Below are 15,815 nucleotides of genomic sequence, written 5' to 3' on the forward strand. Positions count from 1 at the left end.
TTATTCGCGGTGCAGGTGTGAAATGGTTGCTCCCTACAGCCCTCCGCCCCCCATTTTTTTTTTCAAAAGTCGCACAGACAGGCTCGGTTAAAGGCGCGCAGCTACGTCACCATCGGCTGAGAGAAGAAACCTGCACCACAAAGCATGAATCTGATCCAGGCCCCACAGCCCACTGTGACAAGTGTTCACAGCAGGAGGCAGGGGGAGGAGTAAAGAGGAGAAGCTTGTAATTAAGGTATCAGCCACTATTTTACCCCTACAGACTGAGAGAGTGTGTGGGGGTCACATGTTGCTAATTCAAGACACACAAATAAGTGACAGCAGGAAGATGATCACTGAATCACTGACATTTATTCTGGACACATGCCACAAACACCCCCTCACACCACACCACACAGACACACACACACACAGACATCAGGCTTTATACAGTAAATGCTGAGATGGACGAAAGCTAGATGTAAGATTTACAAACAGCTCTTCTCGTGCCAGCTTTATAGTTGCAGTGACAAATGTTTGAAGATCCTCCAGACTGGGGCTCCCACACACCCTAGGGGCACTTTTGTCATATCTCATGGGCAGTGGTGGAATGTAATTAAGTAGATTTACTCAAGTATTTGTATTTAAATACAATTTTGAGGTTCTTGTACTTTACTTGAGTATTTCCATTTTATGTAACTTTTTACTTCTACTTCACTACATTTATCTGCATGCTTTAGTTACCTTTTTAGGTTGAGATTCAACATAAAAACATGATACATTTGATATACATTATCAACATGATACATTTAAAGCGATTAGATTTTTTTTTTAAATTAAACCTCAGAACAGTATATTAAGTAGATGAAATTAGTTCTACCTTTGCAAAATTAAAACACTGCTTACATAAATGCATCAATACAAATAATCTAATCATATATTTAGAAGATATTTAACAATGTGAATGGGTCCTTTCTGCATAACTACTACTTTTAATTTTGATACTCTACATGAATTTTGATGCTGATACTTTTGTACCTTTACTTCAGAAAGTTTTGAATGCAGGACTTTAACTTGTAATGGAGTATTTTCACAGTGTTGTATTAGTACTTTCACTTAAGTAAGGGATCAGAATACTTCTTCCACCACTGCTCAGGGGTGTGTTATTCTATTATGAATAAAGTCATATCCTTATAGGCATTCTGCTGTGTGTCTGAATGTCCAAAGCTAATTTCTCATACTACCGGACCTCTCCTTAGGCTGGAAATATACTTGATGTTAACTCCATGGTTGCACGTGCACGATGGCTGCCTCGTGTGTTCTTAAGATGCGATACACATATGAGCAGCAGGGGCAGTGTGCCTAATTTAAAGGGCCTTACTAATCATCTAAAAAGGCCTGCTGCCACTTTTTCTACCGTGATCTCAGAATGAACAATATTGAATGTAACTGTCTCAGGCACAGTTTCATTTTTGTGTTTATTGTGTATGTGAACTTTTAACTACAGAATATAACAGGGTCACAGTCTAGTTGAGGGCATCGTGGGAAATGTCAGGTCGTGTGGTGAGGTCATGTCAGTTGCATTATGGGTCAGAAAAACATGGTTTTAGATGAAGAGTGTGCGACAGAGTAACAATATACATGTGGTCCAAGTGGTTTGCCTTTTTATGTTTCATGTTGCTACCTCATTATGGACAATGGTGATGCATTTGAAGATTTGATTTGATTTAATGTGCTTCTTAATGGACACTACCATGAGAGACCTAACAGTTATAAGGAGTTGTATGTGTGTTTGAAACTTTTATGTCTTTTGTTGTAGTTTTCAGTGTCTGCTGAAACACAGAGAGAGCAAACAAACCTTCAAAGACATGATGAGTTCAAGCGGCAACCTCCGGGTCTGAGCATGGAGGCAAACCAGGAAGTGCCTTAAGCTGCATTCTACCGAAAATTCCAGCAGGGGGCGCTGACGGCAGCTGCAAAAGCATTTCGGTCCATTCATTTCAATACAAAATGAGAAAACTTCTCACTTGATTTATTACCGCAGACATTATTTTTAGGACAACACTATGGTCTCAATCACTAGTAAAAAATCCTTTTCAAGACAAATATATCTTAATAGTGTAAATAATGGCCCCATTTAGAAGAAAATAGAAGATAAAGAATCATATGATTTGGGGCGTGGCTACCTTTGACTGGTCACTAACAGGGCGAGCCGTCATCAGGAGAGAAGCAGAACAATGCATATCCACGGCAACGTGTCAATAAAGTTATATACAACGTTATATACATATAAAAAAGGACGTTTAGCGGTTTGGTCTCATAATTTTGACCCTTCCACGCTATATTTTCACTTAATGACAGCTTATTTGAATGTTTTGTTCAGTAAAAATGTCTTGTTCAGCGATTGGTTGGACTAACAGACACTCCAAGGAGTCGCTGCTCATTTTTCTTTGGTAACACACCTTTAGTTTTTGTTTTTTGCTAGCCAAAACTAACATCCCAGTTAATGCTCCAGTTAATGCTAACATGAATCAGTCAGGTTGAGGTGTAGAGAGGCTGTAGTCTGATGAGTAGTCTGATGGCGACACAAGATGGCGACGAGTGTAAAGCTGAACTCGATGCTTCCAATGGGCAGTCCACAAACCAATGGGTGACATCACGGCGACTACGTCCATTATTTATATACAGTCTATGGTTTTACACAGACAAGAATGTAAACAATGCTGATTTTATACACAACCGCATGGTTAAATAGCAAATATCTCCGGCCTTAGATTTGTTTTCCACATCTATGACTCTGCTCAAGGACCTCTCATTATTGGGATAAATCATCATTTTTCAACAAACCTGTTATATTGATTATTTGATATAGCCACTGACTGCTGACTCCTCACTCTGCTGACCAGTAGAGGTCACAACTCATTACCAACTGTTTCAGTTACAAAGCAAAGGTATTTCCAGCAATCAGCTAAGCTACAAACAAGCCTTTCTTGTCTGTAGCAGGCCACATTTTTGCCTTTGTTGCATGTTTCAAAGCAGAATCTCAAGCGTTTCATTTCTGCAACCTGTGAGTTTAACCGCAGCATTACATTTGTGTTTATTCATGCTACTCTTGTAAGATACTGCAGTGAAAACATCGCTGCCATTAACTACTTTCCATCATCAACCATGGCCAAAATAACCACTATTGCTGCTTTGTTCCTGTTGTGGAAGTCCCAGATACACTGGAAAACGCCATCAATTGCTGCATTTTACTTGCATAAACATATTAGTATGTTCAAATGATTACAGCATGATGCTCATGAATAAAAACATTTTAATGTATGTTTTGTTAGGTTTGTCTGCAAGACAACAAGCAAACAACTTCTAAAATGCTTGCTTGTTGATTTTGAAGAAGGAAGAAAAGTTAAAAATTTCCCTTACAGTAATTTATTCTTTGGGTCCCCAGTCGGCAGTCCTTGTATGTTAAATATGTAGGATGAGGGTTAATGAGCATGATATTGGATTAAATATGTATGGTATGCACAGAAACAGAAACTGGAACCATGTGCATAATCACAAGAGCTAGAATGCGAAAATAGCACATTTATAAGTGTTGCGTTCTACAAAACTAATATCAGATCAAACACATTTGAGTTAAGAGTGTCAATTCACATAAGTGTTTCTTTATGCGAAAATAAAAACATAATACAAACATACCAAGTAGAGGCTATGAATGCCAAATTATCATCAAAAGGCCCTTAAAACGATATTTTTGGGAAACATGGTTAGGCCTTTGTGCTTTGTGGCCAAAAGTTAAATGAGAAGATTTCACTCTCATGTTTGACCATTAAAAAGAAGCTACAGCCAGTTAGCTTAGCACAAAGACTGGAAACAGCTTTGGCTCTGTCCAAAGGTAGAAAATAAATCCACTGCATATTGCTAAGCAACACATTATATCATAGACCTTGTTTAAAAAGCATCTTGGGTGATCGGATCACAAGTGGACAGGTGAGATACATCTCAGTTTACGTCTGTGTGTGTCATGCGTCTCCAAGTGTGTCCAGCTGACCACTTGTGTTCAGATTTCGTTACTACCTACGCCACTTCTGCTAGAAGGTGAAACTGCCCCGTGCACATTTATTACGTCAGATAACAACAACAACAACTCAAGTCGATAGTTGCCATCTTGCTAGCAATACCGTTGGGGCGGTTGTGGCTCAGTTGGTAGAGTGGGTTGCCCACCAATCGGAGGGTTGGTGGGCAACCCCTGACCATGGCAGCCAACATGTTGAAGTATCCTTGAGCAAGATACTGAACACCAAATTGCTCCCGATGCTGCATTCATGAGAATGAATTCCCAATGGTGTCAGGTGGCACCGTTTATGGTAGCCTCTGCCACCAGTATGAATGTGTGTGTGAATGGGTGAATGGGTGCAGTCTGTACTGTAAAGCGCTTTGAGAGGTCGAAAAGTGACTAGAAAAGCGCTATATAAGTGCAGGTCCATTTACCGTTACAATATGAGTCATCAAGTTTTCTTTGGACTGAATCTTCTGCGCAAATTGAGATTAAACATCTGGTTTCACCTTCACCCTAAACACCTTCATCAGTGCTCCCCTCCATTTATACAACCGTTGACGCTGTGTCATCAAAAGTACCATCAGAAAGGCCTGCATCAATGACGTAGCTTCCTGATACGTCCTTGTCAGGGACGCATCCGGACGCATCCGGACGCTCCTATTATTACTACTATTACTAAATGCTTGTGGTCATATTAAGGTGACGAGACGTAGCTGATTTCCCGGGACAGTCCCCGTTTAGAATGACCTGTCCCCGGCTAAAGCTGTCCCCGATTTTAGCGTTTCGTGAATGAGAAAAAAAAGTTGCGTGTAGATGAGAGCAATGTTGATTATGGTAGCCGGTCGCCTTCTGGACCTTGACTCAAGGCTTTAGGTCCATGGTCCATGCCGTAATCAAGGTTTGGTTCGTGGTCGGTAACGTTACTACTGTTGAGTCACAATATCAGGACCACTGCTTCAGACCCTGCTCTTCAGATCAGTTCAAGTTTACAGTTAAAGTTAAAGTGATTGAGTGGTTAAGTGATGTTGTGCAGTGTGTTCCTGCTGTTACACTGACTTGATTATTATAGTTTAAATATGAATAAATGTATCCAAAAAAATGAAACTGTAATTGTCCCAGTTTCTAAATTTCATAATAAGATTTAATTATTTTTTCAAAACCAAGTGTAACCAGCTCCAAGTTTGTTTGTGTTTCTTACAAGTTGTGGCTGTCTGCCTGGCAATAAGACTTCAGGAAGTCATTAGTCACATAGCTACCTATAAAACCACAACTTGTCATCTAAAATGATTTAAAACAATACAAAAAATAACATTAATTCATCCATCCATCCTAAACCACCTTTCCAAACTTGGGTCGCGGGGGGCTGTAGCCAATCCCAGCTGACATTGGCCGTGAGGACGATACAGTACATAGGACAAGGGTCAAATAGAGATAGACAACCATTAACGCTCTCATTCACACCTATGGTCATACTGACCCTGTACTGTGGGAGGAACCTGTAGAACCCAAGAGAACCACTGATACAGGGAGGACATGCAAGAGAGACCCTCTTGTTGTGAGGCTAAAGTGCTAACCACTACACCACCGTGTAGCACTACATACAGCATGTTAATTAGTAAATTAACACATAGAATTTGTACATACAGACAGAGTTAAGCTTGCTTCCTATCTTTGTGCTAAGCTAATTGTCTCCTGGCTGCAGCTTCATATTCATACAACAGAAATAAGACTGGTGTTAATCTTACAAACAAGTGTATTTCCCTAAAAATCTAACTATTCCTTATATTTCAAGAGAATATTCTCACCAAACACTCATCCCTTCTTGTAGTTGCATTGCACAACCTAGTGATCTTCCACCTCAGTCAAACGCATCATAGCCAGTAGATAATGAGCTTCACTGGGCACACAGTCCTTGATGCAGCACAATCACCCATAACCACTGCTGACGAGACACAAGAAGCCCCAGAGACAGGAGCAAAGCAGGATGTTGACACTGCCACCACCTCCAATTACAGAATCATACAGGCCTGAAGCACTGTGGAGGAGAAACTCAGAAGAGTCCCAGGGCAAACCAGGCTGTATGTAAAATTAATACAGGTATTTTAAAGTCTTTTAAATTAATTAGTGGCCAATCAATAATGAATTATCATTAATCCACCCAGAAACAACATGGAGAGGCTTGGAGCCGTCATCTTATTGCAGCATGCGGAGTCCCTTTTTCTTTTGGGACGGAGCCAATATATGCAAAGCAGGGGAAAAAAATCAATTGGATCCGATTTTAATTACATAGTCCGGCACTGTGGTACAGAATCTTATTAGCCTGTTCAGATTTCCATGCTTGTTAAATTCAAATATGAAATTCAAAAACAATCGCTTCCCAAATGGGGACGGGAGGGACGAGATGGGCCAATCTGGTCAGGCGGCACCCGCCACCGCCACCACCTCCACCCACTCTCCATGTAATGCTGTAATTAGTATGGAGAATATGGTTGGATGTTTTAATGAAGTTTTCTTATCTGCAGGGAAAAGGGTGGATGCAGAAAACACAGTGGGCAGATTGGTGTGCAGGCTCTTTACCTGCAGCCAGCATGCATCATGTGATTGGAATTCAATGCCTGCTCTTGCCTCTCTCATCAAAGTCCTCCATGCGTTCAGCGATGATTAATGGATTATACTTGTAATCAACACACCAGGCCTGCTTGTGCTTCCCACTGCGAGGAGCAGCGCGTCCAAGGGCGGGCGTCTTGATGGCCGCAGCCCTGAAACTGACTGGCTGCATTGATTCTCTGAGAGTAAAGCAACTTCACCTCTCCTTCCTGTTTTTTCCTCCTTCCTGTTTTTGCCACAGGACGCTCGACGTCGGCTCCGGATCGGTTTCATTAAATTGTCTGGCATGCAGCAGCACAGAATCTGGAGCAGGGAAACGATACAGTACAGCACAAGAGAATAATGCTGCTCTTGCACTTTGTGATTTGTATTTTCTCTCTCCGTTCTGTGCTGCGCTCGGCACTCTGCACATGCTGATAATTTGTAGGCTCGAGTTGCAACGACTTCAGTGGAAAAAAACAGTGAGGCGGTGACACAGTGGGCCCGGCTGGTGAGAGAAAGAGGGGAGGAAGGAGGGGGTCATCAGAGGAGTTAACACTGACATCACCCATGGGCGACGTCCACTTATGACGGTCAGTAATGAATAGTGAAGTTGTGAAATGAGAAAGGTAAAGAGTCACCTCGCATCAGGATCTACAGACCCTCAAGGCTGGAGGGCCACTTCCTGTCACTGGTGAATGTGTGTGTTTAGAGGGTGGTGTGGTGGTGGGGGTCAGACACAGAGCACAGCACCAACCAGCCCTTGAGGACTCACTCTAAAAGATGCATGGAGTGTAGGGACATAATGTGTGAGTTTAATGGAAGTACTGTGTTATTAAAGGGTCATTTCACCCAAACTACAAAACAACTCAAACTTACCTCGAGTGCAGTTCGTTCATGAGAATATTTCTGGGTTTATTTGCCAAAGTTTCGAGATATTTCTACTTTTAACCCGATAAATGTGATGTAGGTGAATGGTATTTCATTTGTGGAGCTCATAACCCTCTTTTCAGACAGTCTGGTCCCTTAAAAATTTAATTTTCATACAGTGGAACTGCATGGTAATGTTTTAAGGGAGACATTTTCTCCAAGATTATTCATCTTTGATGGATCAAAAATATGTTTCTAATCAAAGTTTGTGTAGCAGGGAGGTCTGGATGGATTGACGGATAAAACACACAAAACTTGCACCCATGAGGCTGATGTTCACATCAAGTGTCAAACCAAAATGACTTATTTACCTAATATACTTATTTTCACCCATACCATGATCTTTTACTAAACCCAATAAAGAAGGCTACTTTTTTGCCAAAACCCAACCAAGCTTCATAACAAATAGAGTTATTTTGACCCAGACCATAATCTTTACTAAATCTAACCAAGTAGTTTTGTTACCTAAACCTAACCAAACTCGGAATGTTTCACAACAGTTTTGCTGTATGGCAACAAATGTTTTGGGAGCCAGAAGGAGGAAACTGAAATATTAGAGAGCAATATATCCAAATCCTGGTCAAATAACAGTAAACAAATTAAAACACAAATTAAACCAAAACTAGATACCACTCTAGGAGGGGTCACTAGAGAAGATTGGCATGGATGGGTTACTGAACGGGTCTACTGGGCAAAGGCCCCTCTGGCCTACAAATAAAATCTCACTTGAAGAGACTTAAGACATTCAATGGCCACAAAAAACATTAAAAACAACTACAAGGATTCCAAAGCAACTACAAAGAGATGCAAAAGAGCTGCAGAGGGACACCAAATGACTTCAAAATGGGGCAAAGCAACCACAGACAAAGTCACTACAAAGAGACCTAAATAACTACAAACAGACTCAAAATGATGTGTAATGACTCAAAAAAGGCACAAAACAGCAACAGCAAGACCCTTAACAACTTTAAGTCTGTGTCTTGCTCCTACAGTATGTAGAAGAGGTCTGTGACCAGTCCACGAAGAACCAACTCCTAAATTAATCAGAGGGGTCACAAGCTGAATAAAGACAGTAAAAGTTCATGTTTATCCTTCATTTATTCATTATCCTTAACTGCTTTTCTGCACTTGGGTCGCAGGGTGCTGTAGCCAATCCCAGCACCCTAACATTGGGTGAGAGGTGGGGTTAACCCTGGACAGGTCTCCAGACTATCACAGGGCTGACACACAGAGACAGAGAGTCTAACTATTCAGAGTATAGAGTCAGTCAGAGTATTTAGAGTCACCAATTTCACCTAAGTGTATGTTTTTGGACTGTGGGAGGAAACCGGAGTATCTGGTGAGGACCCATGCTGACACGGGGAGAACACACAAAGTTAATGTTTAGTTTTTCTTTCATAATATTGAATACATTTATCTCTTCAGCCCATAAAAATCCTTAAAATCAAACAAAAAGTTTGATTAAAAACAACTCACAACTCGTGTGACTGAGACTTGAGCAGTAATCACAAAAAGTTGCTTCACTTTACAGGCCCACGAGCCAAAAAGGCCACAAGCTATCGCCTTAGAAATAAGTTTGTATCTACAGCCAGACAGCATCACTGTCATCTCCTCATCCAGACACACAGGCTTGATAGGTGCACATCATCATATAGGGAAGAATATAAAGCTACATAACCTTGACTACGCTGCACTAATAAATCCTCTCCTCAAATAAAACCTTGACACTCCATAAATATACAGAGTGCAATGCAGATGAAAAGGAGCCCGGCGCGAAGCCTTCACACTGTATGTGCTTTGAGCTCAAATAAGATCCATAGAGACCAGTATTTGCACAAATATAGTATAGCTCGTCTGTGGAGAGTGCCCCTTCTGCAGCTGCAGCTATTGGAGCTGAGCATTCAGTGGTTCACTGGTCCGGAATATATTTGCAGAGGAAGATGGGTGAGAGAGGGATACCCGCACTGACTCCATTACATCAGAGACACGGTGCACAGAAGACGAGTGTAGGACACTGGACTCCACACTCATCTACTCATCTCCCCCGTGCCTTATGGTGCTGAATGAAAGAGAGGAAGAAGGGCAGAGAATCAAAAGTAGGGGAAGACAGGATGAGACAGGGATCAAGGCGGAGGGGTCAGCTCGCCGATGCATGCCCCCCCCACTTCACCCCCCCACTCTGCCCAATAGCCACGTCTCCATGGCAACGTGTGGCCCCTGCCTCGGTCCTGGGGAGAGTGGAAGTGACGGCGGCGATCTGTGCGCGTTCCGTCTGGCTCATTATGTGGGGAATGAAGTGAAACAGCCAGGGGGTGCATTTGTTCTGCGTGGACTACCCCTCAGCTGCCAAGCGTCTGTCTATTTATAGAAATGAAATGAAAGAGAGAGAGAGAGAGGGAGAGAGAGACTAAATAAAATAAGCACAGAGGCCATTTCCCCACTCACTTTCCTCCCTGCTCCATGTAGAATAAGTCTATTTTTTGTCGTTTGATTGTGCAGCTCACTGTAAATGACATATCAGTGAGTCAGTAGATGTAGTAAAGGTTAAAGCTTTCACTGACCACAGCTCCATTTTCTATCTGGGACAGGGGGTTGATAAAAATACACACATACTGCACATTAGACCTGCGCTGCTTCTAATTTATCTCGATTATTTGTTTCCCAGTGATAATTATAGTCTGTAAAATTTCTGAAAATGTTCACATCACATCTTCCCACAGTCTTTAAACTTGTTTTGTCAGAACAAGAGTCCAAAAAACAAATATATATTCCATTTACTGAGATATAAAGACAGAGGAGAGCAGCAAATCCTCACATTTGAGAAGCTGGAACCAGACAATAATTGGCATTTGTATTAAATGAATGACTTTAAAGGCACACTGTAAAAAATAATCTGTTTAATTTAGGGTAAAATACCGTCAGCTGTGGCTGCCAGAACTTCACCGTAAAAAGTACAGTGAGTGGGTTCTCTACTGTAAATTTAAATGTAAATATCAACAAAAACTGTAATTTAGACTGAAAATTCCTGTAATTTCTTGGGTAATTGTGTCATTCATTCACACATCATGGTATTTCTCCATTATTTTACATGAAAATATTATATTTTTACAGCAAAACTGTGCATTTCCTACAGTTTATGACTTTGAGTCATCTTTGATTTACGGTAAATAAGTGTCTACTACGGTGATACACCATTTTAAATTTTAAGTCTTATTTCTGAAGTAATTTGACAGTGTTTTATTGTAATTTCTACAAACATTTTTTTACAGTGCATACTATACAAGAACTGTCTGTTATTGTAACTAAAACTTTAAACTTGGTCCCTCCTCCGGCTCAACAAAAGTAAATGCAAATTGATTCAATCTTGTTCTGAAATGAGATTTCATCTCGCTATATTTGCATTTTTTGGGCACTGTGCCCCCTATTTTCGTAGCTTCGTACCCACGAAAAGAGAGAATACAGGTAGAGGGCAGGGTCTATGCAGATAGAGACACTATCACAATCTTCTAATGGGTCATAAATGATGGTTGAGAATGATTACTTTTGCACGAGTCTATACATTGTTTTTAAAGGAAAATCCTGCATAGTATACCTTTAAATGACCAAACTGACAAATTGGATCATTTATCAAACTCTGCATGGTAATTTCTGCCAATTGACAGTTTAATCAGCTAATTGTTTCTGAGGTGTAAAATGCTAAAATGTTAATAAGACACTTACTAAGTATACACACTCTTGTAAAAGGACAAAGCTGGAAAACATTAAGTGTATTCAGATGACAAAGCCTCTGTTATGCTACACACAAATTGTTCTTTCATGTATTTAATCGTTTCGCTCACAGGCGTTGGGATTTTATGTATCCACTGTGGGCTCTTCACACTGTTTACCGACCAAGTGAGCTACTAGAAACAGTGCTGAGAGGAAACCACAACACTAAAGGAGGAGAGCAGGAGGTTCCCTCCAGTATGAGACGATAGGGGAGTGACACTCCGATAAATCATCTTATTACAGATATAATATCAACTGTTGCCACTGTGAATAACATGCATACTGCATGCAGCAGGACGTACTTTGTAGAGCCCGACCAATATTGAACTTTTAAAACTGATGCTGATACAGATTTTAGAGGGGGGAAAGTCATCAATATCCGATATGTGGGCGATATATTTTTTGAGCTGGAATTAAAACTTTGTGTGGATCGTGCACTGATTTTTCAGAGAGCTACTCTCTCAAACATCTCTCTCAAAACTTTATTGAATTATATTTTTCAAGAATTATATTGTCAGCCAATTCTATAAATAACTGAACTGAGAAAATAGAGAATATGAATAAAATAAATAGCTAAATAAACATAATTACTGTTCAGTTTCAGTCAATTATAACTATTAAAAAAATGTATTAAGCCAACGCCAAAATCACTCCGTGCAACATTTCCTGCATTATGTATCGTGTAAAAAAAAGTTTTCATAACAACACATATCAGACATATTTACCGATAATGATAGTCCAATATCAGCCGATAATATCTGTCAACCAATATATCTGTCAGGCTCTAGTACTTTGTAAGGGCAGCTGTAGTACAGACTTTTTTTTTTTTATCAAATCACATACTTAAAAGTAGAGAAAACAGTGAGGCTGATATTAAATGACCTAAATGCTATGGTGGCCATTTGACAACTTAGTTTTTATCATTTTAGGATTAAGGATTATAACTTTAACTCCACGGAGTCTTGGGCTATTTTGTCCATTTTTGAATCCTTTTCATGTCTTTTCATGACTTTTTTGTGTGTTTTTTGGTCATTTTGTGTCTGTTGTGTCTTTTTTTTTTGTCATTTTATGTCTTCTGTGGTCATTCTGTCTTCTCATTTTGTGTCTTTTTTAGTCATTTAGTTCAACATAAAATGTGATTTTGAATCTTTTTTTATTTTCAAAACACTATCATGCTCAAAACAACATTTTAAATGTTGCAAATGTGAACAAAGGTTGCAAATATAACATAAGAGGGTTACATCCAGCTCTATAATTTTATACAAAATACATTTGACTTTGTCTCCAGTTTTACTTGGTATATCATCATCAAACTGAAACTGGCCTCATGGAGTTTACAGCCAGAACTTTAGAGGTAAATTTACAGTAGGGCTCCACGCTGCTTTGTTTTCTAGTCTGGATGTGGTGAAGAAGTCATGATTTGGTACTTTTGGAGACTCCAGAGGGTTAAAAGTCCAAGCATTAATGTCATCACAGTATTGGAAAGTTTGACTTTTCTGCCTATGCTTTTAAATCAAACTCCTCTCCCCTCCATAAGCAGCAGCCTGTTGGTTTACAAAAGGAAATATATCACACTAATGAAGCAATAAATACCAAAATGTTGGACTGTCAACCTGGTTTGAGGATTTACCGGGGATCCCCGTCCATTCACACAATGTGGTCGAACATTTAGTATTCAGTCATGGATCTGAATAATCATGTCACTAATCTCTGTGAGAAATGTCTTCTTGTGAGATAATACCAGTGGTAATTAATCTTCATCTGGAGAGTGTGTGAGTGTGTGTTTGGGCGGAGGGATGTTTTTATTCATCCAGGGCCAAAAAGACCGAGAGCTGCCTGGTTCTTCTGCAGAGTGTTTCCACATCAGAGCTTGCAGCAGGAACAGCGACTCACAGGGCCACAGATTAGACAGAAAACTGAATGATTCAGGGGCCCCACAGCTGGAGAGGGCCCCTGAAAGACACAAGGGATTACAGTTTAGTGTTTCAGAGACCCGAATCTAAAACCAGCTACATGATTCTTGTTTCTAAGACCTCATTAGTTCTGCCGCTCGTAGAACTAAGTAGTAAATATTGAATTTGATTTCCTCTTTTCTTAGCCATGTCCAATGAATATTTGATGGCGTTTTCGTGCATTTGGAAATTAAAAATTGAACAGCACGTGAAGGGGGGTGTCCCTTCTTCGAATTAGGACTCATCATGCGCCCCGACAGCTCGCTTACGATGGCGAGGCCTCTGACGACTTGCACCCAACGATGCATCTCCATAAAAGAACCGCAATGCACCGCAACATATCTTCTGCTTCGGCGCTCTAAAGTCTACTTCACATGGTTCATTTGAAGCGGGCTCTATATAGAGAAGCTGAGAGGCGGTATGGCTTCGCACAGCAAGTGAGGTTACGGATGGTTCACCAAACACACAGATAATAAATACCATATGATGTGTATTTAAGGAGGAAATAAAGAAAAGGAAATATGACTAAATGAGTGAAATACATAGTTGAAAGGGCAGTCATAGATGGCAATTTTACACTCCATTTCATCTTCAGAATAGCCTATAGAAAAACTGGCATACATTATAATGGTCAGTTCACTTCAATCATCACAAACTAGAATAGCACTCAGAGAGCACAGACCTCTGCCAAGGTTAACGGTGCGTTCACAAGCTCCTCAGATAGTGATAGAGTTGGGAACTTCTTGTGTCAGAGATGTGTTGGATCTCATTGCTAAGAGTGTTCAAACACAAAGGCGGGTGTGTTTGGACTCCAGGAAGAATAGCTATGCTAATGTGCTGGTGCTAATGGAGATCCAATAAATAAATAAATAAATAAATAAATACTCTCCTTTACGTTCCAAAGGTGTTTCGGCTAGTAGGTAGTTATACTGTCATAAAAACTAGGGATGCACCGATCTGATATTCAGTATCGGTATTGGGCCAGTTAGTGTTATATTGAGGTATTGTTGTGGGCAATGTATTTCTTCCTTTAGGGGAGTAGCTGTTTTACACTTTGAGCATGATTTTTTTTTTTTAGATGACCAGGTTGAGCAAATGGTTTTTGACTTTTTTTTTTTACATCTCAGGGCCTGCTTACACAACAACGCTCTCGGGTGAAAACAAAAAAATATTTTATCAAATGTGCCTTTCGATTAGACGCCGATGGCGTTTTTGGGGCTTAAAAACGCAAAAAATTGAAACCACACTCCAGAGTGGAAATCTTAAAAACGCTCCACCAATTCGACAGAGGCGAAACAGACAGCTTTGGACAAGACCCAGGAGAACCAGGAAGAGAAGTAGGAGAGAAGTGTCTACGCATGCACGAGCTCTTGGTGCTGTTGTGTGTCAGTGCTTCACAATACCACCTAGCTACCTGGCGTGCATACGACATTGAATTTCACAGACTTTTGCGTCACTGTATGCACGCGGATTTCACCCGAAAGACACTCATCTAAACGCAGAATAAAAAGTGAGAACGCAACGCCAATTTTGCGTTTTCTGTCCAAATCGTCTCCATCTAAACATGGCCTTAGTTGTTAAAGGTAAATTGGTATCGGTACCTGCAGATACTTAAGGTTGCCGTTTCAGTATCAGTATCAGACCTGTAAAAGTGAAATTGTGCCATCCCTAATAAAAGCAGGTGGATATACTCTATATACCTTCCTCTACACCGCTAGTGAAAACGACATATAGGGTTGGGTAAGAAACTTTGATAGGCATATGAACCAAATTGCAACAAACTATTGTATCAAAAAATGCCTCGTCATTCAATATCATTTTTAAAGAACATTAGTAGAGTGAATCTCGTCAGCATCAGTGAAACAAGAAGCATGCAGCAAGTTTTGTACCAAGATCTAATAATGCTGGTGATTAGCTGATTGAAGTCATGTTGCAGGAAAAACACATTACGCACAAAGATGGGACTCACTTGGGACACGTGTGTGTGTGTGTGTGTGTGTGTGTGTGTGTGTGTGTGATTGTATTTTAAGAGGTTTGACCACAGTCACATAGGTACAAATGAGCTGAAAAATAAAGAATTGTTTGGAGTCACTTTTGTGACATACTTTTGTTAATTTCAAGTAAAATAAATGTGTGATTTAAAACATTCATGAAAATAAAAAGTTCTGTTGTCAGTTTAAACTTTTGGATTATAAAGCAATCTTCAGGATTTGCAATAATACAGTTATGGGTACAAATGTGTTTTACCTGCAATTAAACTTTTCTTAATAGTAGTTTTGCTTTAAAATCTCTTTTTTGATTGTGGAAAACCTATTCAAGTTATTCTCAAACTCATTCTGTACAGTAACTTTAGATTTGTACTGTAATGAATAATGTATTTATTTTTGATTAAATACATTTAAATTTAAATAAAGTATTGTTCAGGAACAGATCAAAATCAAGGTATCAGTACCGATATAGCGGAAGGGATCCATGAAATGTTTATTAAAATTTACACAGATATTACGAATTGTTATTCCAACTTGAGGGGGCGTTTACCT

This window comes from Centropristis striata, chromosome 16, assembly GCF_030273125.1.
Source record: "Centropristis striata isolate RG_2023a ecotype Rhode Island chromosome 16, C.striata_1.0, whole genome shotgun sequence".
Taxonomy (NCBI): Eukaryota; Metazoa; Chordata; class Actinopteri; order Perciformes; family Serranidae; genus Centropristis; species Centropristis striata.